This window comes from Crocodylus siamensis, chromosome 4, assembly GCF_052110815.1.
Source record: "Crocodylus siamensis isolate JL-2025a chromosome 4, ASM5211081v1, whole genome shotgun sequence".
Lineage (NCBI taxonomy): Eukaryota > Metazoa > Chordata > Crocodylia > Crocodylidae > Crocodylus > Crocodylus siamensis.
Genome location: NC_143398.1, coordinates 117,848,526 through 117,868,538, shown reverse-complemented (window position 1 = coordinate 117,868,538; position 20,013 = coordinate 117,848,526). Strand labels below are relative to the sequence as shown.

At 40.1% G+C, this 20,013-nt stretch overlaps 1 long non-coding RNA gene across 1 annotated transcript in view; it reads right to left on the bottom strand.

Annotated features, from left to right (window-relative positions):
• The window catches only part of LOC149866400 (uncharacterized), an 87,825-nt gene extending 78,019 nt beyond the window's left edge, over positions 1-9,806 (bottom strand). The window contains exon 1 of the long non-coding RNA XR_016441588.1: positions 9,744-9,806. This is a non-coding gene — a long non-coding RNA (uncharacterized LOC149866400). The remainder of the gene's footprint in view (positions 1-9,743) is intronic.
• Positions 9,807-20,013: the final 10,207 nt, after the last annotated feature.

Here is a 20,013-nt window from a genome sequence, read left to right as displayed (position 1 = left end):
TTTTAGATGTGGAAGCTGAGGAAGTTAGATAAAGTGCCTTTCCCAAGGCCACAAATGGACTGTATGTAAAAGTCAGTGTTCAGGAGACCTTGAAGGTGTGCTAATACCACACATTCATACTTTCTACTTGCAATTAAATAATAGAAAGGTCCCAAAAGGACACATCTGCAAGTAGATAGGAGTGGAAGAAATGGCAAAGACAGGAAAACTAGTAATTTTCTGCAAAGTTTGCAGGGTCCTGATAGACAGCTTACTAACTAGACGTGATATGGAAGAAGCAGACTTTGTTTTAGAGAGGGAGCACAGTATGCAAGAATGCTGGCCCAGAGGGTACAACCTTCATCGAAAGACATCTGCCACAGAAAAATGAGCCCAGCCAGCAGAGATTGAATCTAACTTTCTGGTGCACTAAAATTAGGAATTTTGGTTTAAGCCTCTCCCTACCATCCCGGGCTGAAGACAAATCAGCCAGAGGCCTGATTTTGATCTTGTTGCTGAAGAAGTCAGCAACCAATAATTTTGGGGAGAGCAGAAAAAGGCCATAATACAATTAAAAGCTTTTTATGACCAACCTAATTAAGATGGCTGGATGCAGATAGGAGACATAACAGAAAATTAGAACATCAAATAAAAGCCACCCATGAGAACAGAGAGGAGAGTGTACCAAGAAAAATCTCAGGTATTCATATTTAGGCTCAAAGATTTTTTTTAAAAAAAACAGACAATATGTTTATTGTTGCTGTTGCAGCATCTGTTTTCAGTAACAGGAAAACCAGGACCTCTTAACTGACAGTCCTAGTCAAGTTTCAACATATACAAATTCACTTCTCAATTAGTTGTGGGACAGACAGTTTCTTAAATGCAGAGAATGGAAGCAGCAAGATGATGTACTACCCTAACCTTTTCCCTGTTAAATGGAAACAAATGGGCCTTTCTGTGATGCATCACTGATTATCCTCAATGCCTCTTTGTATTTCAAAAAACTGTCATGCTATAGTTTTTCAAGGGTTTTGTAGAAATGAAACCTAAATTAGGCTAAGGACAGTTACCTCCCCTCTGGGACTGGTCAAACACACAATGCAGTGCAAGGAACTGAGTTTGTACCCCCTTTTCTGTCAATATCTCCTTTATTGCAACTCCAGATATAGAAGAAACAAAGCTCTTTAATAAAATGAAGGCAAGCTTTTATTGTGAGTACTGGCTACAGATAGGATCCTGTAGCACACACTACCACACCCTTGCATCCAATACTAACTAAGCCACATCTGTTCTGCCTAGCATCTCCTTGAGGCCTAGCGTGGTCTAAGCATTCTGGAGAGGAATGCTGCCTAGCAGGTACCTGACTTCACACCTGCTGTAGTGGTAGGGTGGGGGAGAAATGAGAAAGTTCTTACTCAAATCTTCTATTCAGCATCTTGAGGATCCCCACTTCTGTTATCTTTGCAAGGTAAGGGAGTACGTTGGGCAAAGAAAAATATTTCAGTCCTCTAAGTAGGGACATATCAGCATACCAATTAAGAACTATGAAATTCAAAAACAAATATTACAGATGGTGGAGAGTTGTTAGGTCATCCAAACTAGTGCAGGATTCTTACAGTGCCCAAACTAGTGCTAAAAAATATGTTTTAGCTGACACAAGCAATGGGATTTCCATCGTGGTCCTTGGGAACCTGTTTCACGCTTTTAAGACTATTAAGACATATTTTTTCTAATATTCATGTAAATTTTTCTTTGCTTTTTTCATCCCATTGCTTCTATATGCTCTTATACCACATTGTACAACATAAGGCACAGCCTATCACTAGTTTTCCCCAAGACGACATTTCTGCCTCTGGGCATTGAAAGTGTTCTTTTCATTGGGTGGATAAATGCATATGATATACAGTATTCTCCGAGTACAACATACATTTGTTTTGTACAGCTGCTGCTGAATAAAGAGGAGGCCAAAAAGAATTACAATGGCAGAGACATTGATGTACGAATACTTAGAAGAGTAGGAGAGGAGATCACATAACTCAGACCCAGATTGCACCCTCAAGAAATCATGTTGAGTTTCCCAACAGGTAAATGCCTTGACAAATTCTTACTAGCCAGATGAAGGCAGTTTGCAAAAGTATCATACAAGTACATTGTGGATAACATTCCAAATCTATCAATGCCTTTCCCTAGACTTTTACAGTATGCTATTTATCCAGAGATAGAATAAGGTTCACCTGTAAACAGTATCAATTAATCATATCACGTAAGAATCTTAAAAGAAAAAAAAAGTAATTGCTAAGGAACTGTAATGTAGCAAATAGCACTTAAAATATTTCATAATACTGATAATAGAGCTTTTTATCATCAAAATGCTTTATAAACACTGACTAAACAAATAATAATCAGTTTACTCTTAAAAGATCCCTGTGAAGTAGACGAACATTACCCCTAGATGGAAAAATGGAGGCATATGGACCACATTCTGAGACATGCTGAACAGACAACTCCTAAAGACCTTGGCAAGAGTTGCAAGTTCATGGTGTTTCTCCAATTCAGTCCCTGTAAGTGAGTTCTCTCAGGACCACAAAAGTAGTAAAGTCTGACATTCAGGAGACTGGAACAATCTTTTATACTAATTTGAGGCATGATTTCACAAAATCAAAACCTACCCTTTAAATTTAATCTTAACACCTACATTCTACACACATTAGATGAAACACCCCCCCCCCCACCCACCCCCAGGAGTTTTTAACCCATTTTTAAGCCATTTTGCTTCTTTGTTTTTAAGCAGTAGTTATATGGCATCTCTTAGAGCATGACACACAACAGCAGCAGGCTCCATAATGGAGATACATTTAATTCATTATTATATGTTGGGAATACGTTATTAAATGTTAAGGAATTCCTGTGTTCCAAACAAATAAGGAGAGACAATATATTTTTATATTCTGAATATTAGATTGGGAAGTGTTTCAGGATCTTGTTGGGTGAAAGTTTCAATAAGCTGTAAACATGGAGTATTTAATAAAATATAACCATGCACAAAATCTATAACAAAGTTGAACCATGAAAGTCTACTTTAATGCACCAATATATGGGAGACAAGTTCTAGTGCCAGTTTGCTGTACTTCTGGCATTTGATCAACACATTTGATGAAATGTACCATATTTAATAATTCAGGGGAAAAGAACTTGTGTGGCTAAAGAGAAGTCTAAACACGGAAGAATCTAATTTGCCCTGCATTCAAAAACTGTAGGTAGGCTTGGAATAACACTGAAAACTGAGAAGAAGAGAAGAACAGCAAAAGAGCACATTTCTTATTGTGAGCAAAACCTAAAAACAGTGTCCAGATCACACAGCTTCATCTTTCATATACCCATTCCCATGGCAACTAGAATTTTAAAAAGGTGGGTCTCACCAAAATTCCTTCCCTTTTGGCCTTGTCCCCATCCCTCCTCAGAGGATATAGTGGCCTGTAAAGAGCACTACTCACTCTTACAGGTACTTCCCATTTGCTGAGGAGAAGTTCATTAAATCCTCTGCATCTGCCAACCCTGGGAGGGCTCTGCAGAGTTGCTGGGAGTCTGCCTCCTGGCTATAATACACCTTGATGATCTGATATAGACAGGGAGAAGGTTGAGATTAAAAGGGCAAAATGATGAGCCCAGAATGAATGACAAGCTTTAGAACCTCTCTTCTTCCTCCTCACTTGGACCTGTTAAATCTGTAGTTAGTCACTGCCTCAGGGAGGAGAAGGCTCCTTAGCACGTGTCCTTGTCAGGATCAATAGAACAAAGGATTGACTACCCACATTCGGATGCCTGGGGCACCTGCCACCAAAACCAGGGGAAAAAAAAAATGAGGGCAAGAATGTATTTAATTTGTTTTTAAAAAGAACCTATTTTCAAAAAAATATATCTGTTAAGGACCTTAGTAGCTTCAGGGTTTTGTTTATATTTTTCATTTAGGAATTTCCCTCAGGTCTTTCTTTTTTTTCTTTTGCCAGAAGCATGGTGGGCAAAATGAGGATCTCTAGCTTCCCCATCATACTTGACAATTTTATGACTTATTTAAGCTTTCCCATTGAATCCAATAAAACAGCAATTGAATAATAAATAATAAATAAATTATAAAGCACTTATTTGTGCTTATTACATAGCAGATCTCAAAGAGCTTGACAAATATAGGTGATTCAAAACTCCTTACATCTAGAAGTAGTCAGGTATTGTTATCGCTATTCTACTAATGGTGAAATAGAGTCACCGAAGATCACATTTACAGCAGCATACAAGTGACTCAGCATCCTTAAAGGGGGATTTATAGATTACACTTAGATCATACTGAATCTATGGAACATTAAGTGGTGTTGAAGTTACAATATGTTGTCAGCAGTTGTACATTAAGAGTTAATACTGTTTCTTGCCCTCACTTGCCACTAGACAGCTAGGGAGCAGAGTCATAGCTAGAAGATAGAATATCTAGGGCACATCCAGACATGTATGGATGTTTGGTTGTCTGGGGGTGACAACTAGCAGCAGCGTACCTTGCACCACAGCTACTTGTCCCTGGGAAACACCTGTGCCATGCATGCTTTGGCACATGGCAAGTTACCCCAGGAATGGTAGGGGAGGCTGAGGCCAGCACTATGCTGGCCCCAGAAGCCTTACCTGGGGGCCTCCCAGGTCTGCAGCCACTGTGATTCTGCTGGGCAGAGTCTGGCCAGTAGCCTGTGGCTCCAAGTGGCCCAGCTCCACTTTTCAGGAGCACATGGTGCCTGAGTGTGCGCTACTGCATTTCCCCCCCACCTTTTTTTTTTTACCCCTGGATAGCCAAGGATCAAAAAAACCTGCAGAAAAAAAATTGAGCAGTGCACACATGTGCAGTATACTCTTGCAGTGCAGAGAACACCTGACTGTGAAGTATGTGGTGCTAGAAACCTGTTTGCAGCACCACATACTACACAACTGCACTCATCTGGATATGCCCCTGGAGTCCATCTCTGCCTTACAAGAAAGGGGGCTGGGAGGGCAGGTTCCTGGGATACTGAAGGACTTCAGTGTGTTAATTTCATTTCTGTGGCATAGACTGAAATTACCCTAACATGAGCTAGGTAGCAGAGCCTATCCTCACCTGAAGTGGTATAACTTTGAGACGTTCAGAGGGCACTTAGCATGAGCTAATGAGATTTCACCTGCAGACGCTCATGTTTTAAGTGCCCTTAGTATGGTCTAAGTGTAACCTATAACTTCAGCCTTTAAGTCATACTTTCAAAAGGGATTTAGACACTTAGGAGGCTAAATCTCATTGACAGTCAATACCTAAACCTCCTTGGAAAATGGGACACCAATCTACTTGGGCATCAGAGCCTTAATCACTTCTCAGTATGACTCTTAGGATCCTCAGTTGCATAATTATTTTTGAAAAATTTACCCAGAAAAATTGTGCATTGTTGCCACTAACATCATTTGTTCCTTAAACAAACCAGGAGCACAACCAGGGATGCTTAGTCCAAGTCCCTTGCCTGAACTTGAACAATGTCAATACAACACCTCTGCAATCATTAGTGCCATCTTAGTGATCATTGCATCAGTAGCAGTAGCGGGATAGGTCAATGTTTCTCAAACTGTGATCTGTGAAGAACTGGCTAATCACATGGCAATGACTCTGCTCCTTTTCCAGCTGCTAAATTCCATTAAGAGACAGCTAAAAATACATTAAATACCTTCATTCCATTACTTTCCCATGTGAGTAATTGCTGAAGCTGCCAGCAAGATGCTATGGAATGACTAATGGCAAAAGAAATGGTCACATGGTGTCAAACTGTAGGGGAGTAGAGGTTTCTAGCAGGTTCTTGCTCCAGGAGTGGCTGTGACACCTCCCAGCTGTCATGCAATCCCTGCCCAGCTGCAACTCTAGGGTGACCTCCCCTCCTTACCTGCCTGTCATGCTTTGGATGTCATTGTTTTATTAGGAGGGAGGCTGCCTAAGTGTAGTAGAGTAAGTCTAATCAAAGATTTCATCCTCAATACCCACTCCCATGCCTTGCAGGTGATATTCCTGATGATAAACACCTTCTCCTGGGCTCTGGGCTCTGGGCTCTGGGCTCCCAGCCCCAGTCCTTACCACTCCTGGGCTATGGGCTCCTTGGCCCCCTTGGTCTGTGGCTGTGTCCCTTACCTTTGGTCTTTCTAGACCCTGTCCCTGCTCCTAGGCCAGTGAGATGTTCAAGCTCCCTGGCCACAGGCTGGTAATAATTATCTTTGGGAGGGGCTCCATGGGCCACATAGAATGGCCTAGTCATCCAGATCCAGTCCACAGGTCATGTTTTGCCCACTCCTGTCTTAAAGTGACAGGTGAGCCAACCACCATGGCACAGGGTTCAAGAAGAGTCTTTCAGGATATAATCCATTCTTAGATAATATTGAGGAACTGCAGGTAAAAGCTGCTAAAAGGTAATCAACTTGTTTACACTTCACAGCTAAATGCCCTGAACAACAGCCTGCAAACATGCAGAACAATCAGTGGTATAAAAGAAAAGAGATCTGGCAGAAATTTCCAGGTACTTTAATAATCAACATAGTGTACTTTACTTAATTGGGGCATTCTTAATCATGATGGCTACTTTATGGGGATATTTCCCAGGAAGCCAATTTAGCTTGAATGATGTTTCACTTAATCAGGACGCTATTAGCATAATTTTCATTACTGGGACATGGTAACATGGGATTAAGTGGCTTTTAACCCCATGTTAAACAGGTGAAAAGTTCTAAATCCTGGCCTTTTTATATAAAAAGTTACCAAACATTTGAGTAGGAAAGATAAAATGAAAATGAATAACATTTGTTTTACAGATATACACATTTCTATGCCAGATCAGACAGGCAATCCACCTAATTCACTCTCCAGTCTTCTCAGTAGTCAGTATCAGATGTTTCAAAGGAAGGTACAAGAAACTAACAGTGGGCAAAGAGAGAATAATGTGTCTTTCAACATTTCTTCCTTAACCCCACAGCTTTTTCAATGGATGTTTTATGTTCCAAAGCCTGATGTTGAGGGTCCTTTCATAATTCTGTTTTCACTTTTTGCTAGATTTGATGCGACCTAAAGTCATCGCAGTTTTTTTTTAATGGCCGTCTCTCCTATCCAAATAGCCAGTTAATCCCTCTATCCCAACTATAGTGGTGGGCTTTGACTGCTGTTCTTACCACTTGTTCTTGTAAATATGCCAGCCACAATTTAATCTGCTTCTCTTACTCATTGCTGCTTAGGTTTCTACAGCTTCTCCCAGGCTATCCTTCAGGTTCAGCTGCCGTTTTAGCTCCACTTCTAAGCTTTCCTGCCATATTCCCCAACAGAAGCTCCAGATTTCACTCCTTCCACCCCATCTTCGCCCTACCCTGCTATCCACCGTACATTCTGCCAGCCCAGTCAACTAGCTGTCAGAACCTTCAACAAGTTGCATTTTATCAAAATTGCCCAGAAACACAGAGGTCAATAGAAATAATAACTTGTCCACTGTAGTGTCTCATTAAAGAGGATTTATTGTACATGATTATCATTAGGAAGGAGCAGAAGTGTCAAGTTATTTGAGAATATCCTTTGTAAAAGTCAAGGCAGTGAGAGGACGAATGCCATCTAAATGCCTATTAGCTTGGCATGCCTGTAGATACACTCAGTGCATCTTCCTTGCCTATTAGCCAATGCAGTTTGATGTCAGTCCAAAAGTTGGCATATTCAAGGAAGAAAAATTAAGCAACAGCATCAAAACTACCATTGCTTTTTTATTTTATTGCTTGACCACATGTACCTGCAATATTGGGTTTTTCCACTCTTGAACTTTTGCTATCTCATGCTACCCATTTTGATAGAATTGTAGATCTCCAAGGAAGGAAGCATCTAAGGCCCCAGTTCTGTAACCAACTTTAGTGACCTCCTTTGTGGGCCAAGAAGGCTGCCCAAACAATGTCAGCTACAGGACTGAAGCTTTTGCACTGGTCACAGCTAGAGGCACTGGCAGCAAAATGTCAAAATCAAGTTTAAACTGGTATTTATATGAAGGTCTTCTTCATTCCTCTTGATTAAATTCATCTACCTTTAGTTAGATAGGATCCATGACAACACTAAAGCCATCATCTGCTGAGTGGGCCAAATTCAGCATCCTGCAGAGTTCCACTAACAATAGTCCTTTTTTGTGGGATGATATCTGTGCTCAGTAATACAAGCCTGACTTTTGTCACTTCCAGGATATTCCCTATTCCTGTGTCAAAGTGACAGAAGAAGAGAGGGGGCTTGATTCTGAACCATTATCCCAAGGTAAATGTTGAAATAAGCAGAGCTGTTCAATATTTGCAGCAGTGTACCTGACGGCAGAAACTGGTCTATTCAGAATTCAGCCTGGTTTTCCATTTAACTATGCTACTAAACAACATTGTTTTATTTTGTGGCACTTCTGAAACAGTAAAAAGAAAAATAGTAGTACAGCAGTTTAGGGCAGTAACATGCTGTTTAACTGTGCTTTTGAGCTTATGACCATATCTAGTCCCATATCTGTTTATGCCTAGTGGAGAGCCCCATCAGCTTGTAAGAGAAAAAAATCACAAGTCAGTCAAAATGCTTAATATAGAATAGTTCCAAAAGGCACAACACCCTATCAGAGAATTCACAGAATTGGCATGGCAAATAGAAATAGCATAGGTGTAATCTATTCTCATTACAGTCTTAAGATTGCATCAATATGGTCTACATCACATACCATAGCCAGCCTCCAATACAAGTTTATGTTCTAATATGACTAGAAAATGAACAAATTGGCTGCACAAGGAAACAAGCATGGGCACACAGGACTGTACCTTATGTTTATCTTTACTGCTTCTGGTGCAACTTTTTCTTCTTGTTCCTTTTATCACTCATGTTACTGAAATGTCTGTGGATTTTAAAATGACAGCTGTGTGGTAGTGAATTACAGTAGAGAATAGGAATTCACAATGTTTAATCCATGCCTCTGTTTAAAGCAGGGATAGACAAACCCCGGCATGGGTGTCAGTGTGGCATGTGTAGGCACTTTGCTTGACACACACGCCTCAAGGCAGATGGCAGGGAAGGGGCCAGGGCTGCACTACCTTAACAAAGACGGTGCTCCTTGCAACTCTCCCACCAGCCACCTCTGGCACACTAACATCTTACAAGTCAAGTTTTCAGAAGTTTTTGGCACTCTACCCAAAAACATTTCTGACCCCTGGTCTAAAGGATATGCTATACACATATTCATTGGTGACGAATAAGGAATGCAAGGGTATCTAGTTGTGTGTGTGGGTACATGTGCACAGTCTAAATCTTTTTAGCTAGACCAGTGCTTACAAAAGGTGTTAAATTGTTGGTTCTAAAACAGAATTGCCCTACCCTGTGTCTTAGTCCTTACTTAGAGGAACATACGCAGAGTTAATGTGATTGTTCATGAGAAGAGATAATAAGAACAAATTAATAATAGTACCCACTACTTCATGCCTAATTTCCTGAGATAGCCAGAAACAAGGTGCTATTGCTTCAGTAATATGGAATATGGTCTTCTGGAAACAAGATGGAGATTGCTATTTTTACACAGGCTGATTGAGTTGGATCTGAACAAGGAATATAAATATGAAAAGCTTCATATCTCCAACATCAGTCCATTGAGCTAGTTTTTAAAATGCAGTGTGGTACAGTGAACAACAGATAGTAGTCAGCAGATGTGGGGGTGGTCTATATTTCTAGCTCTGCAACTTACCCTCTGTGTGACCTTGAGCAAATCACTTCACCTTTGTACTTCTGTTTCCTCTCCACTTCTCTTTTATCTTCAGCACAGTGGAGCCCTAACAATGATTTGGTCCTTTAAGACAAAAAGAAAGAAATATAGTCACTGAAATACAGTAGATGGCCAAATCTGTATGTATACCTTCAAAATAGCACTGTCCAACCTAGCCAGTAAACCTATGCTTGTGAACAAGGAGCTCAGGATAGCTCAGGATCTCTAAGGCAGGTTTGCAGTCTTCAGTGAGTTCTACACTGCCATAGCTGTAGTGCTGACAAAATTTGAGCTAGCTAATTTTAAAGCTAGGCTGGATGTTCACATGAGTCTCTGTAATGACATTACAAATACTCTTACGGACATGCAGCCTATGTATCACTAAGCAGAATTTGTTCACATATTTTGTAGTCTCTGGTATTCATCAAATAACATATTATTTCAGCCCCATAACTGAACTTCAGTGCGCTAAGTGCAGTGCTACATGTTTTCCTCATTGCTACGTCTCTTCACAATTGCTTGGAATATATTTTTATAAAACTTTATTTTTTAAAGGATATATATTTATTATGTAACTGGTTATTTTTGATCAAATAATGAAGCTATTGTTTTGTAGAAGTGTTGCAGGGAGGAAAAAAATACTAAACACGTCCCCAATATTAGCTCTGAAGTGCTGTGTAATTGTAGAGGGCCCTGGGCAAAAACAATACATAGATGTGCAGCCATCATACCACATCTTGTCTTAACTTGTCTTTGTTAGTGCAAGTGAAAAGGTTAATGCTGTTCAATTCCGTCAACACAGAGTGAGGCACCGTGGCAACTTTGAAATCTAAACTTACCCACAGTGCAACTGATACGATTCCTGGGAGAATCATATTATTTACAAATTTCTTCAGTAATATGAATGCCAATTAACCACATGCGGGTATATTTTATATATATATATATATATATATATATATATATAAAACCTAACAGATTGCTTTTAGTATGCTTGTCACAGGGTAAAGCTTTGCTGCTGTCTACCAACAGCATATGGTAAGGTCTCAGCCACCTACCAGCCATCAGGGCTTAATCCTACTAGCCAAGACAGATACCATGGATGGGTTTTTGCAAGGGCTCTTGAATTATATGCACGGCAGTGCTAAGGAATACAGATGCATCCAACATGGAATAATTGATGATGATTTAAATTCAATGCCAATTAAAAATATCAGGGGCTGCTTCTCCACTGCCTTGCACCTTGTGTAGTCAGCTAAAGTGAGAACACAGTAGATGTAAAATGCTGCCAAGCCAGGCTACAGTTGACACCAATTTGGCAGAAGTATAGATGACAACACAAGGTACAAGGCAGTGGAGAAGAGGAGCCTTAGCTTTTACATCTGAACTCTTCACTAACATGCCATCAAGCCTTATTAAAATTAGCTGAACTGTGTAGGGTGAAAATTGAGGCCTTACATTAAAATTAAAAGACTATTTAAAGCAAAAATTAACCCTGCTCTTCCATATGCCTCCCCCTTCCTGTTTGGGAGGGGACATTTCCTTTTTCCTTTCCAGATTTACATTTGTTACCCATCCTAAGCAGAATCAGCAGGATGTTTGTATAACTTTCTCCTTTAACACAGGACAGAAAACATTTTTCAAACTTTTTGACAGGTATTTGATGGGACTGATCACCTCTGGACACTCTGCCGTGCTAACAGAGCACTGAACAGTAGGACCTAGTGATTTCAGAACAACCAGTCTCAAAAATCCAGGTAGCGCTAATCGGAAAGATGCCACTATGCCAAACCATTGTGTATTTGCTAACCTAAAACTCTGCACTGGATCAATCAATAATTTCATTTACCAATGGCAAAGGACAAAATAGAGTTTTCAAGCCCTGAAAGTAGCAACTGTGCTATCTTCTTAAGGTTTTATGTATTAAGGTTTTATGCATCTAGGAAAGCCTATTTATTTCCTTTATGAGTTAATATTTTCCTTTAGAAAATTTCCTTGTTAAAAAACAACAATAAGTTACAGGTAGGTAACAGACATAGAAATTAGCAGTACAGCAATGTGATTTGTGACTTTCTAGTCACTAGCTAAGCATTTACTGCTTTTAAGGTTCATATGGTAAAATGCTGTCAGCCCTTGAGTAAAATTTCCAAAAGGGTATAAGAGAATGCATACTACCAACTTACCACCCTTAGAGATACTGTGCTCCTCCATGCAGGCTGCCTCCCAAACTTCAGAAACCACATAGCACTGTCTGCATAGCTCACCCACAGTGCTCCACAGTCACCACTATAATAGCTCCACTCGAGGAAGCAGCTCACACAAAACAGCAGTGTGTTGGAAGGTGCTATCATTTCAGTGACTTGGGAAAAAGTCCCATTTTGGAAAGTGACTTGGATTTTTTTTTAAATTTTGTCTCCTTGATCTCGAACACTGAAAATCCTCCTTAATGTTTAAATCCCTTTAGAGAACTGAAGACTTGGACGCTTGAGGAAATGTTGTTCCACTTGGTTCTGAAATCATGTTTCTACCAAGAGGTGAAACCATTTACCCATTACAATTTATTGATTTTCCTTAGTGTTATAACCATGTTAGAACCTGGTTTGACCTGGCTTGTGTGAACGGGATCAATCTATGTTGTAACAATGAAAAGGAAATATGTTCCAACCTTGGACTTTCATCTACATTATTTTTTAAAAGATTATCATATTTTTTTCCCTTAAACTATTTTGTATTAGTGTGAACCTTGCTGATTTCATGTCCTATACAGTGTGCATCCTATGGTACTGATTGCAGGATGAATAATCGCATATGGTGGCTTTTATTTCCTTTGCTTCTAGCCTAAGCACACCAGCTTTTATAAGGTAATTTTGCTACTGAATCTGCATAATGCTTCTGGCTCAATTCCCAGCACTACCCTCTGTGCTAGTTCATGTAGTAATGGCTAAAGACACCCTTCCCCCACACATACACCTCATGATGCACAAATTATAGGCAGGACAGCATGTTCTTTTGCTCCTACTGTGAAACCTCACCAAATGGATTGAGTTACAGAGGGTCATAGGAACACCAGATTGAATTTGATCTCTATAAATGCCTATGATTCAGCCTTCTTATTCCTTTTCAGAGTTGCAGCTTTGAAGAACTTATCAACAGGGGACCAAATGATCTAATGTTTTTCACAGCTGCACCCATAGACATACTAAAAGAAGACTCAAAGTTGTAGGTGTCCTCCTTTCACTGCTATGGAATAAAATAAGTTATATGTCTTGTGATAAGCCAGAAATACAACTCTTCCACACGCACAAAAAAATAGGGTCCACATTTGCTGGTGTATCCACTCATTCTGGTGTACTTAAGAAACCATATTACTGATTTTTAGAGGTCCTGAGCAGCTGTGGTCCCCGTTAACCTTACTTAGATCAAGCATCTTTCTTGTTATGCATTTAAACAACAGAGAATGGTGTCTTCAAAGCACTGAGCTTCTTTTAATTGAACAGTTATAAAATACTATGCTGTCAGTTGATTATAGAAGTCATTTCATAAGTGTCACCCTCCAAGGAGGATGAAGCTAGACTGTTCTCAGTGGTGGCAGATGACAGAACAAAGAACAAAGGTCTCCAGTTGCAGCAAGGGAAGTTTAGGTTAGATATCATGAAGAACTGTCTCATTAGGAGGGTAGTAAAGCACTGGAACAGGTTACCCAGAGAGGTGGTGGGATCTCCATCCTTAGCGGATTTTAAGACCTGGCTACACAAAACCTTGGGTGGGATGATATAGTTGGGGATGAACCTGATTTGAGCAAAGGGTTGGACTAGACAACTGGAAGGTTCCTCCAACCCTAATTTTCTATGATCTTCTGATCTATGTACTTTTTAAGTTCTGGCTTTCATCAGCCCTACCAAGCTGATTATTATTATTATTATTACTATTAGCACAACGCTACAGCAGGCCATAGTACACTAATCCAAAATTAGACTCACATCTCTCTCCAACATGCTGAAAGAGGGTCAAACCTCCTCTGCAACAGTGGCCTCCCTTTTGCCTGCATCATGTGGGCATTTTTCACTTTATCTTCTGTACCCATAGAAGGCTCCTCTAGCACAGCCACACAAGGGGAGCCCACAGTCTCAAAAGAGACTGCAGGGCTACAAAATAGCAGAGACTGCACTGCTATGGAGGGAAGGAATTCATTCAAGCTGGTAATCCACAGAACACTTGGTTTTGCTTGTCAGGAGGCAGAAGACACCATGAGGAAACAATCAACCATCATAAATGTCCGTAAGTATGGTCTGGCCCATTTTTATAGCCAAGCAAGAAGGTAGCCATTTTGTCCACAGCGGGAAAAATAGATATTGTTTAATAATTAATGGGAGATGTTGTAAATTATAGCAGTGCATCAAACCATGATAAAGATTGAAGCAAATGATAAAGCTTTCAAATGATTCAGCTTTACTCCAAAAAGTGTGGTTTTGGATTCAACCTCCTTCAATCAACAGAGAGATCTGCCTTTCTGTTTGCTATTGATATCTTTCAAAAATAACTTTAATTTCTCTTGCTATTTAATACATGGCAAAACTCTTAACACCACTCGCAATCTGTATTAATCAAAATCTGGTGGCTGCAGAATGGAACTTAATCCTAAAGATTCAGTCCCCCCTCAAAATAAAAAAAAAAAAATGGTGGTAGTTTGCCTGACAACAGGGTAAACAGATTATTGTGTTATTGCTGGCTGATTGCCGGAGTTATTTTGGAGCTTCATAATTCATTTAAAGAGATTTTTGACATTTATGAAATGACTTCTATAATCAACTGACAGTGCAATATCCTATAATTGTTCAATTAAAAATGACTACTAGTGCATTCATTTATTAGTAGAATCAGATAATTGTCTTGCCACTAAAGAGTACTTCACACTTTGCGCATCAAATGAAAATGTTTGAGTATAAATCTGTGACACAGCAGCCAAAGTCCTGGGGATTTTTCAAGTGAAGGTATAATTATTACAGACCTCTGAAGTAAATATGGTTTCATGTGATAATCTTTAAATGGATTGTGTGCATCTTACAAAACATACTCCTGCATAAGCTTCTACATGCAGAAAAATGGACATAAATGCCTTTTCTTTGACCATCAACTGCTGTGTTATTTTAAAATTGTCAATATAAATAGTGCATCTAAGCCACAAACCAGGGTTTACTTCCCTTTATTCTCACGTACATTTTCTTTTGTGGGGGATGCAATTTAAGGCCTTGTTACACATTATACTGAGCTGTACAAATGTTGATTGATGTTAATGTTAGCTCTCACACATTCAGGCCAGCAAGGGCCCCTCACCCTCACCCCTAGGGCTCCCCCTTGTCCTTCAAGGTTCCCCTCTGCCCCACCTCCACCCCCACCTACTTTTAGCTGCCTGGCTGGCTGTTCCAGGTGAGCAGGCACAGAGGGTTAAAAGGAGCCAGAAGATGAGGGGGGCAGGTAGGGTGTTTACTCTAAAGTGTAGCCCAAGTGTAACCTTAGTGCAGCACAAGCTGAGTAGCACAAAGCAGAGATAAACCTGCACTAGAGAGGCATAACTTTGAGTCACATGAGTGCTTAAAACCAGTTTCAGGTGTTAGTGTGTGGACTATCCAGGTGTTAAGAGCTCCAGGAGCCACCCAAAATTACTGTGTAACAAGGCCCATGGCTAGGGACAGAAATTGCACAAAAACCAGTATAAGTGAAAAGAAACCATTTCAAATCTGTAACATAACAGAAGCTCAGTGTACATAAACAAAAGCTGTGTGAAACTTCAGGTGCTGATTTGATTTGGAGGAGATTTGGCCCAATTTGGTAGCCAAATCTCCAAATCTGAATCGAAACAGGAGACCAATTGAAAGGTCCAAATCAATTTGAAGCTCTCCAAATCAATTCAGAAAAGATTCAGAGAGCTTTGGCAATTTGGACAAATCCAATGGCTGCAGCAGGGAGCTGGACCTGTACTCCATGCGGGTAAGTAGAGGGCGGGGCAGGAGGGGCTGGGGGCAGAGTCCCTTGAGCCCCCAATGGCTGCCCTGCCCAGCCCCAGCTCCCAGCTATTTAAAAAAATGCCCTGACCCACTGGCTGCTGCAGCAGCCTCAGGGCTTCTGGGGGTTCATGGCAGAGCTCCCCATGCAATGTGGAGGAGTGGGGGACAGTGGGGATCTCCACCCTCCACTTGGCAGGAGCTGGTGAGTCAGGGCTTTTATTTTATTTTGTTTTTAATGGCTGGGAGCTGGGACAGGTGGGGCAGCCATGGGGGAGGCTGGGAGAATGGACGAAGGTTGGGGAGCTCATGAAAGAGCCCCTCACACAGTGTTGGGCAATGGGGGATGGCAGGGATCACCCCCTTCCCACCCACCTGGCAGCAGCCAATGAGTGTGAGCTTTTTTTTTCAAAGAGCCTGGAGCTGGGAGAGCGGGCAGGGCAGCCATTAACAGCGAGCGGGTGGGGGGGGGAGCACTTCAGAGATTCATCTGATTCAGCTGCTGCCAAATCTCCAAACCAGATTCAGCCAAATCAATTCTGGACAGTGATTCGACTCACCAAAGCAGACAAATCCAAATCTGAAGTGAACACTAGCCACTTCGCACATGCCTAACATAAAACACTTTCAAATTGGCCAAAACCAGTTTAAGATAAACCTGGATGGATGGAGTATCAGACTTAACTGATTTACGTTAAATCAGTTTACTGAACTTCTGTCCCAGGTCCGCTCCAGATTCAAGTTAATTTATAATCCCCCAACATCCGAAGATTCTTTGCACCTCCCTTGCAACACCCCACCCTCACAGGGAGGATGGGCTAGCCTTGGCCCAATATGTCTGCTCCAGCAGAGTAGAGAGGCATGCTCTAGCACCCTCCAGCTTATGGCCTGGGCCACTGATGGCATGTGGCTGCATTTCTAGAATCAAAAGTGAATGTCAGTTCACTTGCTTATTGGTTCAATCAACACAGTTTAGACTAACTGTGAAGACTGGATCAGTTCAGCCTTGAGCTTTTTGATTGTCTGTATTTAGCCTTAGTGCCTAGGTAAATTGGCAAATTCTGTTTTGCATTAGAAATTATTCTGGATCTGATTTCACAAGCTACAACTTCAAGAAATATAAAGGCATCAAGCCTGATCCCAATAGGTAGTAAGCAACTCCTTCAGTGTCCTCCAGATACTTAAATCTATCAGAAGTCTGTAAGGCTTGAGAATACTTTGCCCTTTGCAGGACTGGACCCACAAACAAAATTTCAAAGTAGAGAATCTTTTTAAAATGGAACATTTTGACTTGCATTATCATAAACCATCTGCTAAGCAAAATTATAAATCAATTTTTCATTAAGTAATAAAAAAGCTCTGTACATCAAGTAGGTAGAGATCATATGGAAAGCAATGTAAGCAAATCACCGAAAGGCAAGCAACAGCCACTACCTCTTCAAAAATATAATGATTTTTTTTAATTATCTATCCGTTTCTAAGGACAACCTTCCAGAATTCTTGGCTAAAACTCACAATTTACATTCAGATAATGATAATTAAAGAAATCCAGTGCATAGTCACCAGATGGAAGATAATACTTAATTTGTGGCTGCTACAGGATACTATTTAGTAATAAGTCATTTCAGATTTTCAGCTGAACTTAAACCCCTCTCCTCAGCTCAATGCCCCCCACCCACAATCCACCACCAAAACAGAATGATATTTTTCACTGTCTCTTTAGACTTCTCTCTATTGCCTTCCATTCAAGGATCTCTTAGTACTTTAGCACACCTTAGTAAATTATTTTTTATACCATCAAATGAATCGAGTGTTACTTTCTCCATCTTATAGATGGATAAAGCTATGGTACACAGAAATGACAGCCAACATTTTCAAGATTAACCCTCTGATTCTTAGGGACTTGAGCATTATGGGCCCCAGGTTCTAAAGGCAATTCCAATTAAGGTCAATAAATGGGCACATGTCACACAGACGTTTGGCACATTTGGAAACCCATCTCATGTTGGGTGCCCAAAAGTCAGTAGACCCTAAATAAATGTTCGTATTCAGTGGTCACAAAAGGCTTTGGAAAACAGGAATAGAATCCAAATCATCTAGCTCCCACTCTTGTATTTTAACCAAAAGACTGTCTCCCTTTTAAGATTAAAAATCAGTGGGCCCTCATATCAAATCAGCTTCAGTACAAAGCTTTGCAAATGACCATTAAGGGAAACACAGCTACAGTGACAGAATTTTTTTCTCTGCCTTTTTAATATTATTGTTATTATTTTCTGTTGTTTTAAACTCATTTTTCTTCATGTTGTATGGATTTTAGAAAGACTTTTGAGAAAGATGGTCCTGGCAGCTGAAAGATAAATATTATTTTCCTAACCTGCCTAGCTTTGTCAGCCACCTGCGACTGCAGCCTGCCACACGTTGGAAGCAGCTCATTAACTTTCCTACAGCTTCCCAGGAGTTTTCCTTGTTTTCTTTCACCTTGGGTGTGTGCTGCCTTCTCACTGAACAGTTAACTACATGAGTAGGCCGAGTGGGCTTTGGCACCACAAGCATAGCACGCTTCAGGCAGCCTCCCTGCTAAGGCTCAAAATCTCTCTTAAACACATTAAGCAGCCCATTTTGGATTGATAGTGCAGTAATTATTCTGCTTCACCCTAAAAACCATCCTGGGGTAATTGGCGCAGAGGAAAATTACCCAGAGTCCTCTGCCACCTGGTAGTTAAGGAACGAATCCAGGGAAAGATAAGTGAAGCAGGAAAAAAATCGGCACTTATTTGATTTTAATCTCACCACTTTGCAAGCATTTAAATTGCCTTAATCAGGTGGCTGGCTCCCAGCCTAGCTGGTAATCTGTTATCAAATTTGAAACTAGATTTTTTAAAATGTCAGTGTAGGCTGAGAATTGAAGTCTATTAACAGTTATGAGCCTCCCTCCTAAACTTCCATAATCTATGTATTAATGATCCCTTTTACAAAGCTGTCAAATATTACTTTATTACAACTATATATTAGTAACGTCAGTGTGAAAGCAGGATTTAATTATTTATTTATTTTTTAAAAAAAGATAGAAAAAACCCATACACATACACAATGCCAACATTCTTAACACTGAAACCCGATTTTTCCGAGGCAATAACTTGAGCGTATGGAATAACCTTGATAAATGTAATTGAATTTTTCTCTGATAAGATTAACTAGTGGTAATTGTGAATGGGGAAGGTCTGACCCACTACAAATGAGATGTATGACGAGCTGAAAATAATCAATTTTTTTCTTTTTTTTTTTTTCCAACCAGATAAAAAACTGAAATAGTAATTTTGGGCCTGGCAGGATGAAGCATTTATGTCTGAAATGTTTTTGTATGTGCTGATTATCTCCTATCTTCTCAGTGTGTCTAATTGTGCTTAGCTCAGTTTAAAATGAGATCAACACATTTAAACCCCAGAAGGCTTAATTAAGGGAGGGACTTAATGCTTTACAAAAAAGGGGAATTTACGCCTTTTGACAAATGTAGCATAAATTTTACCTGCAGCCCCCTTGACTAAAGCCTTCCAAAATTGTGAGGCCTATAGAATTACTTTAAACATGCACACAAATTCTTACTTTGAAACTCGTAATTGCCAGTACTAGTTAGGATTTGTATCTTTTCATCCTTCCTGAATCTTGCATTTTGTCTCAAAATTTTCTCCTTCAGATTAAACAAATCAAGCAAACAGGAACATGGTTTATAAAACAGATTAGAAAAAGCCCTTTTCCCCCTCCTTTTTTAAACTCTGTTGAAATCCATGCCGGCTGTGAGGCTTTTAGTATTCTAACTTCCTCACTCTCAGTGCTTGGAGAAACAGACCTGCAAATGTAGACAAAGCATTCTCCTACCTTATATTTGTTTCCATAAACCAGGCAAACTATTGCATTAGAAATAAAAAATATATTTTACCCCTTTTACTTGTATGTTAAAGGTAATGAGAGAAAAATGTATTCTTTTAAATCCTTAAATCCTTCAGTTCATTTTTGTTGTCCACTCACATCGTTGTAAAACTCTGACCATTGAACTTTAGTGTTGCACATCAGCCTAGAATACCACTGACAAGTGTGTATTCATATTCCCTTCATTCAGTCCTATGTAGGTTCTGTGAAAGACTCTTCAGAAACGTAAAATCTACCGACAATGAAATTAATCACAAAGTACAAAAGAAAAGCAGCTGGCAACCAGCTACTGAATAATGCAAAATATGCAGATTTAAATTACA